Source organism: Nerophis ophidion, linkage group LG23, assembly GCF_033978795.1.
Source record: "Nerophis ophidion isolate RoL-2023_Sa linkage group LG23, RoL_Noph_v1.0, whole genome shotgun sequence".
In the NCBI taxonomy this organism is placed as follows: Eukaryota; Metazoa; Chordata; class Actinopteri; order Syngnathiformes; family Syngnathidae; genus Nerophis; species Nerophis ophidion.
In genome coordinates this window covers 12,960,106-12,980,105 of record NC_084633.1, presented here as the reverse complement: position 1 = coordinate 12,980,105, position 20,000 = coordinate 12,960,106, and the positions used below count along the sequence as shown (strand labels likewise).

General features: G+C 38.5%; 1 long non-coding RNA gene across 1 annotated transcript in view; it reads left to right on the top strand.

Moving 5' to 3' along the window:
* Positions 1–4,222: 4,222 nt before the first annotated feature.
* The window catches only part of LOC133541461 (uncharacterized), a 39,255-nt gene continuing 23,477 nt past the window's right edge, over positions 4,223–20,000 (top strand). Inside the window, exons 1-4 of the long non-coding RNA XR_009803882.1 lie at positions 4,223–4,423; positions 5,040–5,156; positions 5,265–5,368; positions 7,007–7,078. This is a non-coding gene — a long non-coding RNA (uncharacterized LOC133541461). The remainder of the gene's footprint in view (positions 4,424–5,039; positions 5,157–5,264; positions 5,369–7,006; positions 7,079–20,000) is intronic.

The following is a 20,000-nucleotide window of genomic DNA, read 5'->3' as shown; positions in this document are numbered from 1 at the left end:
TTTGGTCGCTAATAAAAAAGTCTTGCCTGTACCGGAAGTAGCAGACGATATGAGCGTGACGTCACGGGTTGTGGAGCTCCTCACATCCTCACATTGTTTACAATCATGGCCACCAGCAGCGAGGGCGATTCGGACTGAGAAAGCGACGATTTCCCCATTAATTTGAGCTAGGATGAAAGATTCGTGGATGAGGATGGTGAAAGTGAAGGACTAGAAAAAAGAAAAGAAAAAAAAAAGACAGGGCAGTGGGATTGATTCAAATGTTATTAGACACATTTACTAGGATAATTCTGGAAAATCTCTTATATGCTTATTGCGTTACCAGTGTTGTAGTAAGATTATACTGTCGTACCTGAAAGTCGGAGGGGTGTGGCCACGGGAGTGGTGACCACCAGTGTCTCTGAGGGAAGCCACGTTTCTCGACGAGGTGAAGCGAAGGCAGCCGGTCGGGCCGGGCTGAGCTTTTTTTCCCCCTCCTCCACGGTGGAAGCATTCCACTTCCGGGGGCGACCAGTCGGAGTAGCCAAGACAGTCCGCAGCTGCCTCTTTGACAGGTGCACAAGGAACGACGCAAGCTCCGCTCATGTCTACGGTAAGAGCCAACTTATTACCACAATTTTCTCACCGAAACCTGCCGGTTGACATGTGGTCGCGAACCATGTTCGCTTGACCGCTCTGTTCCATAGTAAAGCTTCACCTTCAGGAATGTAAACAAGGAAACACCGGCTGTGTTTGTGTTGCTAAAGGCAGCTGCAAAACACCGCTTCCCACCTACATCTTTCTTTTTTGACGTCTCCATTATTAATTGAACAAATTGCAAAAGATTCAGCAACGCAGATGTCCAGAATACTGTGTAATTATGCGATTAAAGCAGACTACTTATAGCTGGGATCGGGCTGGTAAGAAATGTCCGCTACAATCCAAGACGTTGCGCACACGCGTCATCATACCGACGTTTTCAACAGGATACTTTGCGCGAAATTTACAATTGCAATTTAGTAAACTAAAAAGGCCGTATTGGCATGTGTTGCAATGTTAATATTTCATCATTGATATATAAACTTTCAGACTGCGTGGTCGGTAGTAGTGGGTTTCAGTAGGCCTTTACAGAACACACAGGACATAAAAGACATTGAAGGAGCACAGAGCTAATGCAACCAGAGAGAATAAAACAACTTGCACTGAGCCTAGTCTATAAAATCCGCTACACGTCCCTGATACCGAAGTCCATGTCAAACTACTTCCTTAAAGTAAATGACCGCCATAACCACAACACCAGGGGGAGCTCCACAAACCACGTTAAACCCAGATTCCGATCTAACAAAGGTCTTAACTCATTCTCCTTCTATGCCACATCAATGTGGAATGCACTCCCAACAGGTGTAAAAGAAAGTGCATCTCTATCTTCCTTCAAAACCGCACTAAAATAACACCTCCAGGCAACTACAGGCATAGACTAACACCACCACATCCCCGGATTGTAAATAATAAAATGTAAATAAGCCAATGTATATACTTGTTCTTATGCTATCTGAACTCACTATGTTCTCTGCTCGCTGTTCATATCCTACAAAGTCAGACCTACACTGTTTCAATGTCCATTTCTCAGATGATACAATTGTTGATGACTGAAGTTCTGATATCAACCAAACCTATCCATCCCACCCCCCGATTGTAAATAATTCAATGTATATACTCTGATGATTAACTTGTGTGATGACTGTATTATGCTGATAGTATATATTTGTACCATGAATTGATTAACGTGGACCCCGACTTAACCTTCCTCTTGTGTTAGCTTTCTGTTACCGTCTCTTATGTTAACGGGTCGGTTTTGACCCATGTCTTAAATCAGCTGTAAAATACACTAAAAACAATTATCCATCATCCATTTTGTTTCTCATCTCTTGGTTACCTCGTTAGGCTTCCTTATCCTTGAAAATATTGGTTTTAATATTTTTGGTTTGGGCCATTGGGCCTTTTTTTGTCAGTATACCCCTCGATTTCAATTTTTAAAAATGGTAAAACGAACCTCAAGAGAATCATATAAATAAAAAAAAGGTTGTTGTGTTACCTAACTATTACTAAGGGGTATTAGAACACATCTCTTAAAAAAATGTGTTTTATTTATTTTTTCATTTTAAGAATTTTAACTATAGTAACATCTATGGTGTTACGGGTCAATTTCGACCCATATATATTTTCTTCAAGAAAAAGGCTAAAACGTATTTTTTTCAGCAACAGAAATCCAACATCAAACAAACAACAACCAACAACCAATCAAGCAAATGAAACCAAGAGAAATAGATTACTAGTTCCAAAACTAATAAAAAAACAAAATCAGAGTGGCAAAAAGTGACACTTTTAGTGTCCGTCTTTTGTTTGTTTTTGTACAGGATAACAAGGTAAAATGAGAATCTACTAAAGCTCACATGATTGGGAGAGGAGCTGGCTGTCAGTGTGTTCAGTTTTGGCTCTTATCATTGCTTTATCATCTTATTTTTATAACCGGGTCGAAACCGACCCTAACAACACCAAGGGCATAATTTCTACCAGAGCATTTTATAATTTAGTGAAAAAAAATTAAATGTTTTATTTTGTTGACAAAGAGGTTCCTGACAAAGTCAAACAGCTTTGATGCAAAAAAATAAATGTATGTGGTGTTTTTATGCATTTAAAAACTAAAACGGGTCGGTGCCGACCCTAACACAAGACAAAGGTTAAACAAGTTGAAAAACTTATTTGGGTGTTACCATTTAGTGGTCAATTGTACGTTGATCAATCTACTAATAAAAGTTTCAATTAATCAAACCAGATGCACTATTTCTACATGCAGCTACAAAAGAAAAACAAACAAATTAGTAATAAACATTACATAGTGCGCACAGAACAGACACACCCATTTCAATTCAATGGTTTTTATTTGGCTTCCTTGCCCTGATGTGTAAACAGTGCACTTCAAGTGAAAATAAATAAATAAAAGTATTGTTTTTCATTTTTCAAAAATGTATAGGCTGAAACTAAAAGCATATTATACCTACCCTTTCCACATTCACTATGGACTGGACTCTCACTATTATGTTAGATCCACTATGGACTGGACTTTCACAATATTATGCTAGACCCACTCGAAGTCCATTGCACCGGTCTGCGGTCCTCTCCAAGGTTTCTCATTGTCATCCCACTGGGTAGAGTTTTTCCTTGCCCTGATGTGGGATCTGAAACGAGGATGCCGTTGTGGCTTGTGCAGCCCTAGGGAGGTGTTTAGGGCACGTCCAACCGGTAGGAGGCCACGGGGAAGACCCAGGACACGTTGGGAAGACTATGTCTCCCGGCTGGCCTGGGAACGCCTCGGGATCCCCCGGGAAGAGCTAGACGAAGTGGCCGGGGAGAGGGAAGTCTGGGTTTCCCTGCTTAGGCTGTTGCCCCCGCGACCCGACCTCGGATAAGCGGAAGAAGATGGATGGCAATAACTTTCCTGATTGTGCCCAAGGCATGGGTAACTTACACGTCTGTGAAGGCACCATTAATGCTGAAAGGTACATACAGGTTTTGGAACAACATATGCTGCCATCTAAGCGCTGTCTTTTTCATGGAAACCCGTGCTTATTTCAGCAAGTCAATTCCAAGCCACATTGAGCACGTGTTACAACAGTGTGGCTTTGTAAAAAAAAAGAGTGGGGATGCTTTCCTGGCCTGCCTGCAGTCCATACCTGTCTCCCATCGAAAATGTGTGGCGCATTATGAAGCGTAAAATACGACTGGACTGTTGAACGACTGAAGCTCTACATAAAACAAGAATGGGAAAGAATTCCACTTTCAAAGCTTCAACAATTAGTTTCCTTGGGTGTTGTTAAAAGAGAAGGTGATGTAACACAATGGTGAACATGCCCTTTCCCAACTACTTTGGCACGTGTTGCAGCCATGAAATCCAAAGTTAATTATTATTTGGAAAAAAAAAAAAAGTTTATGATTTTGAACATCAAATATCTTGTCTTTGTAGTGCATTCAGTTGAATATGGGTTGAAAAGGATTTGAAAATCATTGTATTACGTTTATATTTACATCTAACACAATTTCCCAACTCATGTGGAAACGGGGTTCGTAAAGCCATTAAAGCAAATGAAGTTGACCTATTTTGTCGAAACCCATATTGACAGTCAGATAATAATTTGTGCTTTTCAATGAAGCCACAAAGTCTATTATCAAATGTATTTTCCAATATTTTTGATAACTGTATTTTGGATATGGAGCTAATGTAATTGTAATGCCAGCATTAATAATAGTCATTGTAGTACTGAACGGCTCCACCAGGGGGCGCGGTGTGCTGGGCGCTATACCAGGGGACACCTGGCTTCCTGCTTGCAATCATTACAGACGTGAGCACAATCAAGTTGTGTAACTCAAACATCTCCCTTCCCAGGTACAAGTGTCTTTATGTAAATAGTTTTACCTCCGAGTGTATCTTTATAGTGTTTAAACATGTTTGAAAGATAATATTTTTATCATGTGTGTATTTTCAGTCGACCAAGTTAATGCTAAAACTGATTGCACTGCCGATGTCGAAGCGGATGCTAACTGCATCAACAGTGTTAAATATATCGAAAGGTACTGTGCGTAGTTAATTATTCATCTGTGTATATTTCTGCTGAAATGTGTATTTACTACAGTTTCTGCGACTAATTCAGTGTAGTTTGTTTAATATTAAGTGGAGATGTCCGATAATGGCTTTGTTGCCGATATTGTTCAACTCTTAATTGCCGATACCGATATATGCAGTCGTGGAATTAAAGGCCTACTGAAATGAGATTTTCTTATTTAAACGGGGATATCAGGTCAATTCTGTGTGTCATACTTGATCATTTCGCGATATTGCCATATTTTTGCTGAAAGGATTTAGTAGAGAACATCGACGATAAAGTTCGCTACCTTTGGTCGCTAATCATAAAGCCTTGCCTTTACCGGAAGTAGCAGACGATGTGCGTGTGACGTCACGGGTTGTAGGGCTCCTCACATCCTTACATTGTTTATAATCATAGACTCCAGCAGCAAGAGCTGTTCGGACCAAGAAAGCGATGATTTCCCCATTAATTTGAGCGAGGATTTTTGGATTTTGTCCAGAAGGAAAGGCAAACGGACTTCATTTACAAGTGAAGGTAAGATATACTGTTTGGTGCATGTTAAAGTACCAATAATTGTCACACACGCTAGGTGTGGTGAAATGTGTTCTCTGCATTTGACCCATCCCCCTGTTTGCCCCCTAGGAGGTGAGGGGAGCAGTGAGCAGCAGTGGTGGCCGCGCCCGGGAATCATTTTTGGTGATTTAACCGCCAATTCCAACCCTTGATGCAGAGTGCCAAGCAGGGAGGTAACGGGTCCCATTTTTTATAGTCTTTGGTATGACTCTGCCGGGGTTTGAACTCACAACCTACCGATATCAGGCCAGACACTCTAACCACAAGGCCACTGAGTAAGTTAGTGTGGTCCCCAAACTGCAGCCCGATCCGGCCCGCCAGTGTCCAAAATCTAGCCCGCGGAAGGTCCCAAGTTAAAAAAAAAAATAGATAAAAATGTTTTTTTGTTTTTTAAATCTGTCCTTTCTAATCCATTTTCCACTGCTTGCTACTCTCGGTGTCTCCTAGCCACTCAGGCATATCATAATTGTCTAAAAATACATTTTCCCATCGATAACGTGACATCATCGCGCTTACGCCGCAGCGAGCATGCAGCAAGTGCGTTCTCTTTTAGTCAATTAGTGGGCGAGGAATATATATATCTATATATATAGAGATATATATATACACACACACACACACATAAATATGTATACATATTTGTGTGTGTATGTATATATATATATATATATATATATATATATATATATATATATGTATGTATGTATGTATGTATATATATATGTTAATGTATGTATGTATGTATATATATATGTTAATGTATGTATGTATGTATATATATGTGTATGTATGTATGTATGTATATATATGTGTGTGTGTATGTATGTATGTATATATATGTGTGTATGTATGTATGTATATATGTGTATATGTATGTATGTATGTATGTATATATATATGTGTATATGTATGTATGTGTGTGTATATGTATATGTGTATGTATATATATATATATGTATATACACACACACACACACACAAATACATACAGCCCGGCCCCAGCCAAATTAACCCAATGCGGCCCCCAAGTCAAAAAGTTTGCGGATCCCTGGTCACTAATAGTGTCTGCTATGCAGTGCTGTGTGAATTGTGTGCTGAAATGTTTTATTCTAGCATCATACTGTGTGTTTTTGTGAATTTGAGCCGGTGCCAATGCTTCATACTGTCACGTTTGTAAATCTGACTAGTGTGTCATTGTCTCCCCGGCCCAACCTCAAACCTCACTGCACGTCACTGGTCCTGGCCCCAAATTAGAGAAGCAATCGATGTTATTTTAAAAACTGTGTAGTTCTTTAGGCCCCCAACAGAGGGCACTGTAGCTTCAGTTGGAAGTCTGACACGTTGGATGCAATGAGTCCACTTTCTGCTGTGCTGTTACTGGACAGTATGATGGAATCGAGTCATGTTTCAATAAATCGGAGACTGATCAGAATATTAAGTATGTGGACTGTAATACTACCACCAATCACTGCAGCCCACCAACCTTCCGGCCACAGTCTACTTATGGAGCTTGCTAGCCGTACTTACTAATCACACTCTTTTGTATCGAGCAGAGGGGAACAGATTTTATTTTTTGGAGTCCACCTTTAATGCTGCTGCATGCAATGAACTCGGTGAACTCCTGCTTGTGAAGTTAGTAGAAGTCATCTGAATGTGCACAATAGCCTCGTGAAGCTACCATAACAATGACAATAAAGGGAATATACAAGGCATGGATGCAGGAAAAGCTCTAGGCCATGAAGTCACAGTGATGAATTATGGACAAACATCATTTTTATTACAACTCTGGTCTATCTTTTTATGCCCTTTAGGTTTGCATGGTGAGAAGTCTTCCTTGTGGAAAATCAGTGATGGGAATTGCATTCATTTCCAAGTGATCGAAGGTAAATCATACATTTTAAGAACAATTGGGATCAAAAAGTCTTTAAAAGTATTCTTTCTTTAGAATGAAAAATAAATGTGATGAGATTTTTTTTCTTCTGCAAGCAAAATTTGAAATGAATGTTGCATACAAACATAATACTGTACAATAACAATCAGCAGATGCTCATGATCCAAACCGTGTACACATAATCTGTAACAGCTTTAAACGTTGCATTTTATTTTTAAAAAATGTACTGTATATATTTAAATGTAAATACACCCATATTTAATATCAAGACTACGTTTCCATATGAGTTGGGAAATTGTGTTGGATGTAAATATGAACGGAATAAAATTATTTGCAAATCATTTTCAACCCATATTCATCTGAATATGCTATAAAGACAACATATTTGATGTTCGATCTGATAAACATTTTTTTTTTGCAAATAACCATTAACTTTAGAATTTAATGCCAGCAACACGTGACAAAGAAGTTGGGAAAGGTGGAAATAAATACTGATAAAGTTGAGGAATGCTCACCAAACACTTAATTGGAACGTGCCACAGGTGTGCAGGCTAATTGGGAACAGGTGGGTGCCATGATTGGGTATAAAAACAGCTTCCCAAAAAATGCTCAGTCTTTCACAAGAAAGGATGGGGCGAGGTACACCTCTTTGTCCACAACTGCGTGCGGAAATAGTCAAACAGTTTAGGAACAACGTTTCTCCAAGTGCATTTGCAAGAAATTTTGAGATTTCTACATCTACGGTCCATAATATCATCAAAAGGTTCAGAGAATCTGAAGAAATCACTCCACGTAAGCGGTATGGCCGGAAACCAACATTGAATGACCGTGACCTTCAATCCCTCAGGCGGCACTGTATCAAAAACCAACATCAATCTCTAAAGGATATCACCACATGGGCTCAGGAACACTTCAGAAAACGACTGTCAGTAAATACAGTTCGTCGCTACATCTCTAAGTGCAAGTCAAAGCTCTACTATGCAAAGCGAAAGTCATTTATCAACGACACCCAGAAACGCTGCTGGCTTCTCTAGGCCCAAGATCATCTCAGATGGACTGATGCAAAGTGGAAAATAGTTCTGTGGTCTGACGAGTCCACGTTTCAAATTATCTTTGGAAATATTCGACATCGTGTCATCCGGACCAAAAGGAACGCGAACCATCCAGACTATTGACGCAAAGTTCAAAAGCCAGCATCTGTGATGGTATGGGGGTGCATTAGTGCCCAAGGCATGGGTAACTTACACATCTGTAAAGGCACCATTAATGCTGAAAGGTACATACAGGTTTTGGAACAACATATGCTGCCATCCAAGCGCCGTATTTGCAATGCCAAGCCACATTCAGCACGTGTTACAACAGTGTGACTTCGTAAAAAAAGAGTGCGGGTACTTTCCTGGCCCGCCTACAGTCCAGACCTGTCTCCCGTTGAAAATGTGTGGCACATTATGAAACATAAAATATGACAGCGGAGACCTTGGACTGTTGAACGACTGAAGCTCAACATAAAACAAGAATGTGAAAGAATTCCAATTTCAAAGCTTCAAAAGTTAGTTTCCTCAGTTCCCAAACGTTTGAGTGTTGTTAAAAGTAAAGGTGATGTAACACAGTGATGAACATGCCCTTTCCCAACTACTGTACTTTGGCACGTGTTGCAGCCATGAAATTCTAAGTTAATTATTATTTGCCCAAAAAAATAAAGTTTATGAGTTTGAACATCAAATATCTTGTCTTTGTAGTGCATTCAACTAAATATGGGTTGAAAAGGATTTGCAAATCATTGTATTGCGATTATATTTACATCTAACACAATTTCCCAACTCATATGGAAACGGGGTTTGTGTATATATAAATATATATATATATATATACTGTATAGATATTTGTATGTATGTATGTATTTGTATGTATGTATGTATGTATAATAAAATATAATACAACAAAAAGCATTGTTAGATCACAATCCAAAGCATACCACATCTGTCGTGCATATCATATATTAATGTTGAATATTTAGTTTTAGCTATGACATTTCCTCAAAGAATGTAACATTTCTAGGTGCTACGTGATCTTGAAGTCACTAGCTGAAAAGTAACAAATTAGTTCCATCTGTGATCAACACTCCTTACAGTGGAGCGGATTTGATGAAAAATGGAACGTTCCTAATGTGTCAAATTACACCTGTAGAGTGGAGATGTATGGCACTAGTCTGAGGGCTCATTGGCGGAAGGAACAATGCGTCAACTGGCACGTGCAGAGCTGCTCAGCAGATTGCGCCCCCTGCATGTGATTGATGGCCTGTCGGCGTATTCCAATTTGCATGGGCTGATTGGAAGAATCCAATCAGCGTGACAGGAGGGGTTGGGGTTGGTAGTGTGGCGGGGGATGAAGAGCATCAAGTAGCCACAAATCTGCCGGTTACGTGCTAGATGACACACATCCACCTCTTATGTGTGTGAGTGTGTGTGGCATCGTAGATGATATCATGTGTTGCATTATTGACTGCCATCCCTCACTGACACTATGACTAAATGAAGGGGTTTATTTTTGACTCCGTTTTGGCTTGTCACCCTCAATATCAACAACCCTCCATCATGGAACTGTCTCTCTGGCTTTCATCTCTCTGTTTGAAGTCGCACAGGAGAGTTTTACCTGGGTCTGGGCCACCGGGTGACTGTGGTGGTCATTTGGTCCATCAAAAGGCTTTATGATTTACAACCCTTTTGTGTGGTACATTTTAATGGGGACCTAAAGGCCTACTGAAACCCACTACTACCGACCACGCAGTCTGATAGTTTATATATCAATGATGAAATATTAACATTGCAACACAAGCCAATACGGCCTTTTTAGTTTACTAAATTGCAATTTTAAATTTCCCGCGAAGTGTCGTGTTGAAAACGTCGCGGTATGATGATGCGTGCGTTTGACGTCACCGGTTGTAGTGGACATTATTTTCCAGCCCGATCCAAGCTATAAGTAGTCTGCTTTAATCGCATAATTACACAGTATTCTGGACATGTGTGTTGCTGAATCTTTTGCAATGTGTTCAATTAATAATGGAGACGTCAAAGTAGAAAGATGGAGGTGGGAAGCTTTTAGCCTTTAGCCACAAAAACACAGCCGGTGTTTCCTTGTTTAAAATTCCTGGTGGTGAAGCTTTACTATGGATCAGAACGGTCAAGCGAACATGGACCCCGACTACATGTCTACCGGCAGTTTTCGGTGAGAAAATTGTGGTATAAAGTCGCCTCTTACCGGAGATCCTTAAATAAAATAGTGAATATACAAGACAACCTGACTTAGTAGTAAGTTAACAAACAAAGGCTCCTAATTTAGCTGCTGACTTATGCAGTAATATATTGTGTAATTTTCCATTCTATTATTTTCTCAAAATTATTAAGGACAAGTGGTAGAAAATGGATTGTTAATCTACTTGTTCATTTACTGTTAATATCTGCTTACTTTCTTTTTTAACATCTTTTATCTACACTTCTGTTAAAATGTAATAATCACTTATTCTTCTGTTGTTTGGATGCTTTACGTTAGTTTTGGATGATACCACAAATTTGGGTATCGAGCCGATACCAAGTAGTTACAGGATCATACATTGCTCATATTCAAAGTCCTCATGTGTCCAGGGACAGAGAGAAGAGTTTACAAACAAAATATAATTTTTTTATAAAACGTATAAGATCCATGTAATCAAAGTAGTATCAACTAGATACGCTCCTGTACTTGGTATCATTACAGTGGATGTCAGGTGTAGCTCCACCAATGGCGTTTGTTTACATTGTGACGCCGGTGTGTAGTGAAGCATGTTTAGCTATTCTTTGTCCTGCAGGGAGGATACTTGTAAGAAACGTACTTTATTTGTTACCATGGAGACCAGGATTTGTGATTTAGAAGTAGCTGAAACACTGCAGACTGCGGATGGACCTTAGCCGCTAGCTTGCTAGCCATGTCTTAAAGCACCTCTTATTTTGTTCTCCCTTTTCTGTCTACACATTGTATCTGCTTGTAAGTACTCCGCGATTGTGCGTTGCCGGTCATGCACCTCTGCTCGTAAAACCACGACGTGACGATGACCAATGTCATGCCCATTTAAAAAAAAAAAAGGAGGGCGGTGACCGGTACTTTTTAGAGGCGGTATTGTACAGAATATGATTCATTAGTATCGCGGTACTATACTAATACCGGTATACCGTACAACCCTAAAACATACCGGTCGAAAAATTTTCTAAATGTTTATTTACGTACCGTAATTGTTTCCAAACGATGTCTGTAATAAGCCAGTAAAAAAGCTGATCAAACCAAACCACTAGCTGCAGAAGCTATCTCTCCATTTAATCTGAAATCAGATTTCTTGGAGTTATCTTAGATGAAAAGTTGACGTGGAAAGCTCATATAATGCATGTGAAAAATAAGGTATCTAAAAGCTTATTTATTTTGAACAAGGTTAAATATAGTTTTCCGTATAACACAATGAGAATGTTATATTGTGCAATTATTCTACCTTATTTCAATTATTGTGCAGAAATGTGGGGAAATACATATAGCAACATAATGCCTTTATTTCTTTCACAGAAAAGAGCAATTAGAATCATTTTTAAAGTAGGATATAGGCAGCACACAAATCCACTCTTCAGTAGGTCAGGATTACTAAAACTAAAAGGCATTGTAGAATTGAATACTCTATTAATGATGTTCAAAGCAAGAAATAAAGTTCTTCCGAAGGACATACAAAAGTTATTTGTGTTGACATCTGAAGATGAGAACCACAGAAGGCTGTATGATTTTAAACATCCAAGAGTGTGAACAGATTTGAAACAAATGTGCTTGTCTGTTGCTGGTGTGAAAGCATGGAATTCTCTAAACAAAGACTTAAAAAGCTGTAAATTATCTTTGAATTCAAAAAGAGTTATAAAAAGAGAAAACTGGAATCATGTCAAACTGAATTATGATTTAGATTGGACGTGTCATTGTGAAAATGCTTAAAGGAAATTTAAAAAGTATAATGGAGTTCGAGTGTTGGTGGAGGGAACAGTTATAAAGTCATCTAAAATAATTTGTTTTAAAAAGGGGGCAGATAAATATAAGAATAGTATTCTTCTATCTGCTCCTTTCTGATCATGGAAATGTATAAGAAACAAAAAAACAATGAAAGTGTCAATTGTACGTGGCTTGTATATATGCATTTTCATGAAAGGAATAAAAATAAATGATGATGATGATGATGATGATGAACTAAACAAGACTCAAAAACTCCACAGTGACATTTCTGGGGAATTTACTTAACTGAAACAATACAAAAAGAATGCAATTTTAAGTTATTTTTACTAACACAGAATCTCTAATGCAGGGTTCCCCGGAAATATAACTGATTGTAGCGCACCACCACGGATGAATCATGGCCGCTATTCCTTCAATATAAGGTTGTTTTTTCTACGTGAAAACAAATCAAAATTATACAATGCGTAGTAGCCTCCAGAAGAAGTCAAAAGTACTTGAATTGATTTGGACAAAGTTTAACTGGCGGACTTTGCCTAAAATAATAATTAAATCAGTTTTTCAGATAACTTCTTCTTACACTTGTTAGCTAGCTAGCAAGGTACAAGCTAACAAGAGACCGCCTCCTCCAGATGTCCAACACTTAGCAAGTAATTCATATTTTTAACAAGAATAGGAGGAAATATTGCCACACTTTTCATGTTTTCACCCACACTGTTGATTCGAGTGATGATGCTGACTAACCCCTGTCCAGAAAAGCACAAGTGATGACGTTACGGCTATGTCGACACATTAATTTAATTTACAATCTGGAAACTCCTCCAAACACGGACTGTTTGCAGACATATTCAGGTTTAAAATGCGCAAAATGCCCGCAAAATTAACACCAAAGCATAACCAATACATATTATGCGGACCAGGGAATCTTAACCTTTTTGAACACAAGGCCCAACTTTTCCACTACAGAGGGGCCCGGAGCCTACTCAAATATTAACGCTAAATTAGTTATCTTACTCTTGATTTTATTACTATCAATAACTTACTTACAGTTTACAAACCTGTCAAATGTTAATCACAAAGATTATTATCAAAGCTTAGGTCATGATAATTACCGTATTTTCCGGACTATAAGGCAGACTTAAAATCTTTTTTTTTTTTTGAAAACTCAACAGTGCGCCTTATAACCCGGTGCACGTAATGTAAGGAATGTTTTGTTGAGCTTACCCACCTCGAAGCAATTTTTTTTTTTACATGGTGTAATGAATTGTTTGTGTGACCAGTCAAACATAAGAGATAAGTGTAGGCTGCATTATGATGGGCCTCAAGTAAACAACACCAAAATTATAAATGTTCCATTGAAAATAAAGAACATTACACACAACGCTCAAAAATCTATCAAAATGTTTTAGCACGACTTTGGTAAGCTATGAAGCCTCACCACTCGAAAGATTGTCGGCACATTAAACATACGAGTCCTATTATGATGTGTGTATAAGGTAAGACATAATATCTGGCGTTTTGTTTTGCGATATTATGCAAAAGTAACTTTTCTTACCTTCTGGTATCCGCTGATCTGTATAAGTCCTAAAAAATTGCGTGTCTATAAGCGTCTTCTTTTTCTCTATCTTCTTGTTATGCGACATTCATCCTCCACTGTTGCCATTTCTAATATAAAGTAGTGTAAAGTTCTTACTTATATCTGTCAGTAAACTTGCCATGAAAGCGCTAAAACATACCTGTATTGTGAGTTTACATTATTCACCCAAAGAACTTTAGTTATTAGAGAGTTCCGGTCGGAAGGTTTTTCAGGGGACACATTTCTGGTGTTGTTGTTTCCGGATGAGAAGATGCTGCTTTGTTAATTATTTAAGTAAAGTCATTAAAACAGTTAGCTCCATCTTTTGACACTTCTTCCACTCCCGTCCTTGCACGCTACACTGCTACAACAAAGATAATGGGGAGAAGACGCCTTCGAAGGTGAGCCACGTAAATAAGACCGCCCATAAAAAAGCGCATCCGGAAGCGACTGTCAGAAAGCGGCTTGAAGATGATCCTTAAAACATCATCTATGCAACATTTTGACTACCATTATATGTTATGTAGACCACAAGGAAGTGTTTTACATTTAGAAAAAAATAATAATAATATGACTCCTTTAATGCGCGCTATAATCTTGTGCGCCTAATATATGAAAAATGATAAAAAATAGACCATTGATCATCGGTGCGCCTTATAATCCGGTGCACTCTATGGTCTGGAAAATACGGCACTAAAATAAATATAAAGTAAAGATACTGCAAAAGAAGGGCCCTTTAAAACTGATGAAAAATATAAACGGTCAATTACACGGCGCTAAAATATATATTTTTTTCATATTAACTTCTCTATGACTTTAGGTCTAAAGTAACTTCTGTTTGTTTCATGTTGTCATTACTGCCACAAGTGTTGGAAAAGTGTTGTTGCGTCTACTCTTGCGTTCCGAAAAATTTTGAAAAAATCAGAATAGAGATTGGAGAGTAGTCCTGAGGAGGAGTTTTATGACTCACTAAATTCCTTAATAAGCACTCGCGGAGGTATTTCTAGATTCAAAATTATTATAATTTATTTTTTACAAACAAAAAATATTCTCCGGGGTTGACTTCAACATAATCAAAATAACTTATTTAGCGGTAAATAAACTGTTTCACTCATCACTCCTTCAACATGATAGACAGTCAAAAGGAGCACCCAGCTGTCCTGTCTTCTTAATCATAGGAGGAGGAAGTGACACACCAGGAGGAGCGTGAGCAGCTGAAAACAATAATTCAATCATAATTCATCTAAAACAGGGGTAGGGAACCTATGGCTCCAGACCCAGATTGGCTCTTTTGATGACTGCATCTGGCTCTCGGATAAATCTGAGCTGACATTGCTTAACCCGATAAGTGTTAAGCAATAATTCCACTTGTAATCATAGTGTTAAAAATAACATTCAAAATGTAAAACATTCTCATGCATTTTTATGTTCAAGAAGTTGCGTTAATGGTAAGAAGTAATTTATTTATTATTGGTTAGTGTTGGGCTTGCCCTCCTAGGTGTTCTTCAGACCACCAAGCGCCGACATGAGAGCCTGTTTTAGGGTTAAAATATTGTTGTTGTTTTTTTCAATTAGTCTCTCAGTTGCTTTCCTGCAATTGTCTTTTTATCGTTCGTCCTCATTCGCCCTCTGGCTCCAGCCCCAACTATGTCTCTCCTCCTGGCTGCAGGAGGAGAGACAGGTGATTAAATAACAAGGCCCAGGTGGGCCATCTACGCACCTGCCCGCAGGCCACGCCCCCTCCACAGTTAGCTTCAGAATAACAATGTTATTACAAAGAATAAGAGACCTATTATACTCTGGAAATGTTGGTCTTACTTAAAAATGCACACGTTTAGTTGTGTTCAGTGTTAAAAAAAATATTATATGGCTCTTAGGAAAATACATTTTAAAATATTTGGCTTCTTGACTCTCTCAGCCAAAAAGGTTCCCAACCCCTGATCTAAAACAACCAATAATTCATCAACATCATCATTGGCATTATTTGATTACGTTGTCAAAACAATTAATAAATAAATAATATAGATAGGCTCCAACAAGTGTATTACAACAGAGTACTCCTGCGGCCCCCACGGACAAAGGTATGAGGGGCTCATGTGGCCCAACAATGCTTAAGAAACACTAATGTAGACCACAAAGAAGTTTGGTAAATGTAGATTACAATCGTTATAGGCCATCTTTAACAATGACATGTTCTTGAAAAAGGGAATAACAGTGGAGGGAGGAGTCCGTAACTTTCTGAAAATGTTCAGTTGACCCTTTAGTACAACCTGTAGCCCTGGTATAGCGAAGAACAGTCAGTTCCTGGAAATAATATATTTGGAATGGCACTGGGTGGTACATGGTTTGAGAGGGGACAGTTTGAGAGAAAAAAGTGAGAAAGAAATAACAGGACCTTGGGACCTTAACTATAGCCAAAAAGAGAAGAAAGTAATCTTAGTGGACAACAGCCATAGTAAAAACACCATCTGCTACTGCAGGGTTTAGCTCTTTTTAAGAGGGGATATATTGAGCGAAAACAAAAAGCAACAGCAGAAGAAAACAACAGCTCAAAGAATAACAATGTCGCCTGCTAGTATCTGGTTTGAATCAGTTTAACACAAGAACTCCCAGAGAGCAGCCATTTGGCTGTTTTACCTGTAAAACCCACAGGTCAGCCGATCGGCTGGAAGGCCATTCTTATGTTATGTAAAAGGTTGCAGTCACATGAGCCATTATGGCTACATTAGTCATTAGCATGGCAGTGCCCGTTGAGTTGAGTTGAGTTTGAGTTTATTTTGAACATGCAAGCATACAACATGATACATCTCAATTTCCAGTTTCTCTTTTCAACATGTTCGAAAAGGAGTACCCCTTGTCTTTTACATAACAGTTGCTAAAACTTTTGTACACTTCCTGCTCTCAATGTATTTACAATATACTCCATAAGTAATCACAATAAAAATAGATAAATAAATAATTGGTGAAGTAAGTTTTAGTCCATACGATGAGATAAGTAAGATTATTTTGAGAATGAAAGAATGAATGGGTGAATACATTTTTTGTACTTTGTAAACACTTCAAGTTTGAAGAGTTTCTTGAAGTGGATCATATTAGTACATTGTTTGATTGCTTTGCTTAATCCATGCCATAGTTTAATTCCACATACTGATATACTGAAGTTCTTAAGTATTGTACGTGCGTACAAATGTTTTAAATTACATTTTTTTCTAAGATTATATTTCTCCTCTCTTGTTAAAAAAAAAAATGTTGGATATTCTTGGGAAGCAGGTTATAGTTTGCTTTGTGTATAATTTTAGCTGTTAGCAATTTCACTATGTCGTGGAATTTCAGTATCTTTGATTCAATAAATAAAGGTTTTGTATGTTTTCTACATCCAACATTATGTATTATTTTACCTGATCTTTTTTGTAACACTCTTAGTGAATGAAGTGTACTTTTGTAATTATTTCCCCATATTTCTCTCCCGAACTCAGATATGGTAACACTAGTGAGTATAGAATATAAAATGATTTTTGGTCTTGAACATATTTGGCTTTATTCATTATTGACGTGTTTCTTGCTACTTTATGTTGTAAATTTTTAAATGAGATTTACAGTTCAATTTATCATCAATCATTATACCTAGAAATTTGGTTTTGTTTACTCTTTCAATTTTTATTCTGTCTATTTGTATTTATGTTTGACTTTCTCTTCTACTGTTACCAAATAGCATTATTTTAGTTTTACTGAGATTCAGGTTGATTGGCAACACTAAATTGGCCCTAGTGTGTGAATGTGAGTGTGAATGTTGTCTGTCTATCTGTGTTGGCCCTGCGATGAGGTGGCAACTTGTCCAGGATGTACCCCGCCTTACGCCCGATTGTAGCTGAGATAGGCGCCAGCGCCCCCCGTGACCCCAAAAGGGAATAAGCGGTAGAAAATGGATGGATGGATGAGATTTAATGATAGTCTTTTGTCAAACCATTTTTTTAATTTCTTCATTTCTTCTGTTATTATTTGTATTATCTTCTGTGTGTTCTCTCCTGAACACAACGCTGTTGTATCATCCGCAAATAATACTAACTTTAAATCTCTTGTAACTTTACAAATGTAATTTTTATAGAGATTGAATAGTTTAGGTCCTAGTATTGATCCCTGACGTACACCACAGGATATATTTAGCATTGTAGAAGTTTGTTCGCCTAGCTTCAAGTATTGTTTCCTGTTCGTTAGATAACTTCTTATCCAGTTTAAGACTAACCCTCTGATGCCATATCGTTCTAGTTTCATGGTTAAAATATTGTGATTAATTGTGTCAGATTAAGATCCATAGATCCATAAACACTGCTGCTGCACATTTTTTACTATCTATTGCATTGGTAATTTATTCTGTAATTTCAATTAAAGCCACTGAAGTTGAAACATGAGCTCTGTATCCATATTGGTTCTCTTCGAGTATTCTATTTTTATTAATGAAACTCTAATCTGTCATTGAACAGTTTTTCAATTATTAAGAGCAAAATAGGCAAAAACAATATACAAATTCTAAAATAAAACAAATCAAATATGTTTCTGGTGTATCTCAGTTTGAAAAAAATGTTACATAAAATAAATCATTATCTTGTACAGATATCAACTTGATGAGCAATTCTGTAAATGACTGGTCGGTCTCCCACAGATTTTGAGTTTTTTTTTTTTTTTATGTGGTTCTGTTCTTTTACTTTTCCTATGTGTCTAGTGGGGATGTTGGAAGCCCAGTGTTGTAAGGTCCTGATAACTTCTACATCAGCTTCTATCTGATTCTCCCTCTCCCCCATTCTATGTGAAGGTGTTTTGAGTGAAGTGGCCCAGTGATTGCACCGTTTACATAACAAAAGGAAGGTTCAAATGGGGCCTTCCAGCCGATCGGATGCCCTCTGGGTTTTATAGGTAGAGCAACAAATCCTGGGAGTTCTAGTGTTAAAAGGGGACAGAATGAGAGAACAAAACATTCCTGTGCTTTGGTGGTTTGGTTGATATCAGCACTTCAGTCATCAAAAATTATATCTGAGAAATGGACATTGAAACAGTGTAGGTCTGACTTCATAGGATATGTACAGCGAGCAGTGAATATAGTGAGCTCAAAAAGCATAAGAACAAGTATATACATTTGCTTATTTACATTTGATTATTTACAAACCAGGGAGGTGGAATGTGGTGGAGGGAGAGTGTTAGTTTCGGGTTGTAGTTGCCTGGATGTGTTATTTTAGTGCGGTTTTGAAGGAGGGTAGAGATGCAATTTCTTTTACACCTGTTGGGAGGGCACTCCATATTGATGTGGCATAGAAGGAGAATGAGTTAAGACCTTTGTTAGATCGGAATCTGTGTTTAACGTGGTTTGTGGCGCTTCCCCTGGTGTTGTGGTTATGGCGGTCAGTAGTTTGACATGTACTTCGGTATCAGGGAGGCGTAGCGAATGGTATAGACCAATGGTTCCCAAACTTTTGCAGGCTGGCGCCCCCTTGGCTCCCCAGTGAATTCCTAGCGCCCCCCCCCCCCTCTCACCCCCCACCCCACAGACACACATGGAAACAAACACCTCTTTCTTGATATTTGGTATGCTGCAATTTGAAAAGAGAAAGGTTAAACACAAATGTGTATTTCACAAATAAAACCCAATTTAGTAAACCAATTTATTTTTTAGCAGTTTTAACTGTTTCAGCAACATAGAATGGTAAATAAACATTCCATCAGTAACCTTCATTGTCTCACACTTAATATTAATGGGATGGAGTCTATGCTGTCGGATCTGACTGGGCCAGAGCGGCGTGTGGTAACCGGACCCTGATGCGTCGTCCACTGACTCGTCCTGCTGCACGTGTTGTGTACAAATCGTCAAACAAACGTTCGAACTTCTGAATTCGACTTCGGAGTGCCGCCCCCCTACCGCCCCCTTCTTCCTCACCACTGGTATAGACTAAGCTCAGTGCAAGTTGTTTTAATCTGTCCTCCACCCTGAGCTGGCCCACTTTGGAGAAGTGGGTAGGAGTGAGGTGTGATCTGGGGTGGAGGTCTAGAAGTAACCTGACTAGCTTGTTTTGGGATGTTTGAGGTATAGATTTGAAGGTTTTGGAGGTGCTGGGGTACCAGGAGGTGCAAGTGTAATCGAAAAAAGGTTAAATGAGAGTTCCCGCTAGAATCTTCGTGGTGCTTTTGTTGACCAGAGAGGAGATTCTGTAGAGAAATCTTGTTCGTTGGTAGACCTTTTTGATTACCTTGGTTGCCATTTTTTCACAGGAAAGATTGGCCTGTAGAATGGAACCTAAGTAGGTGACCTCATCAATGAAGTGTACTTTTGTAGTTATTT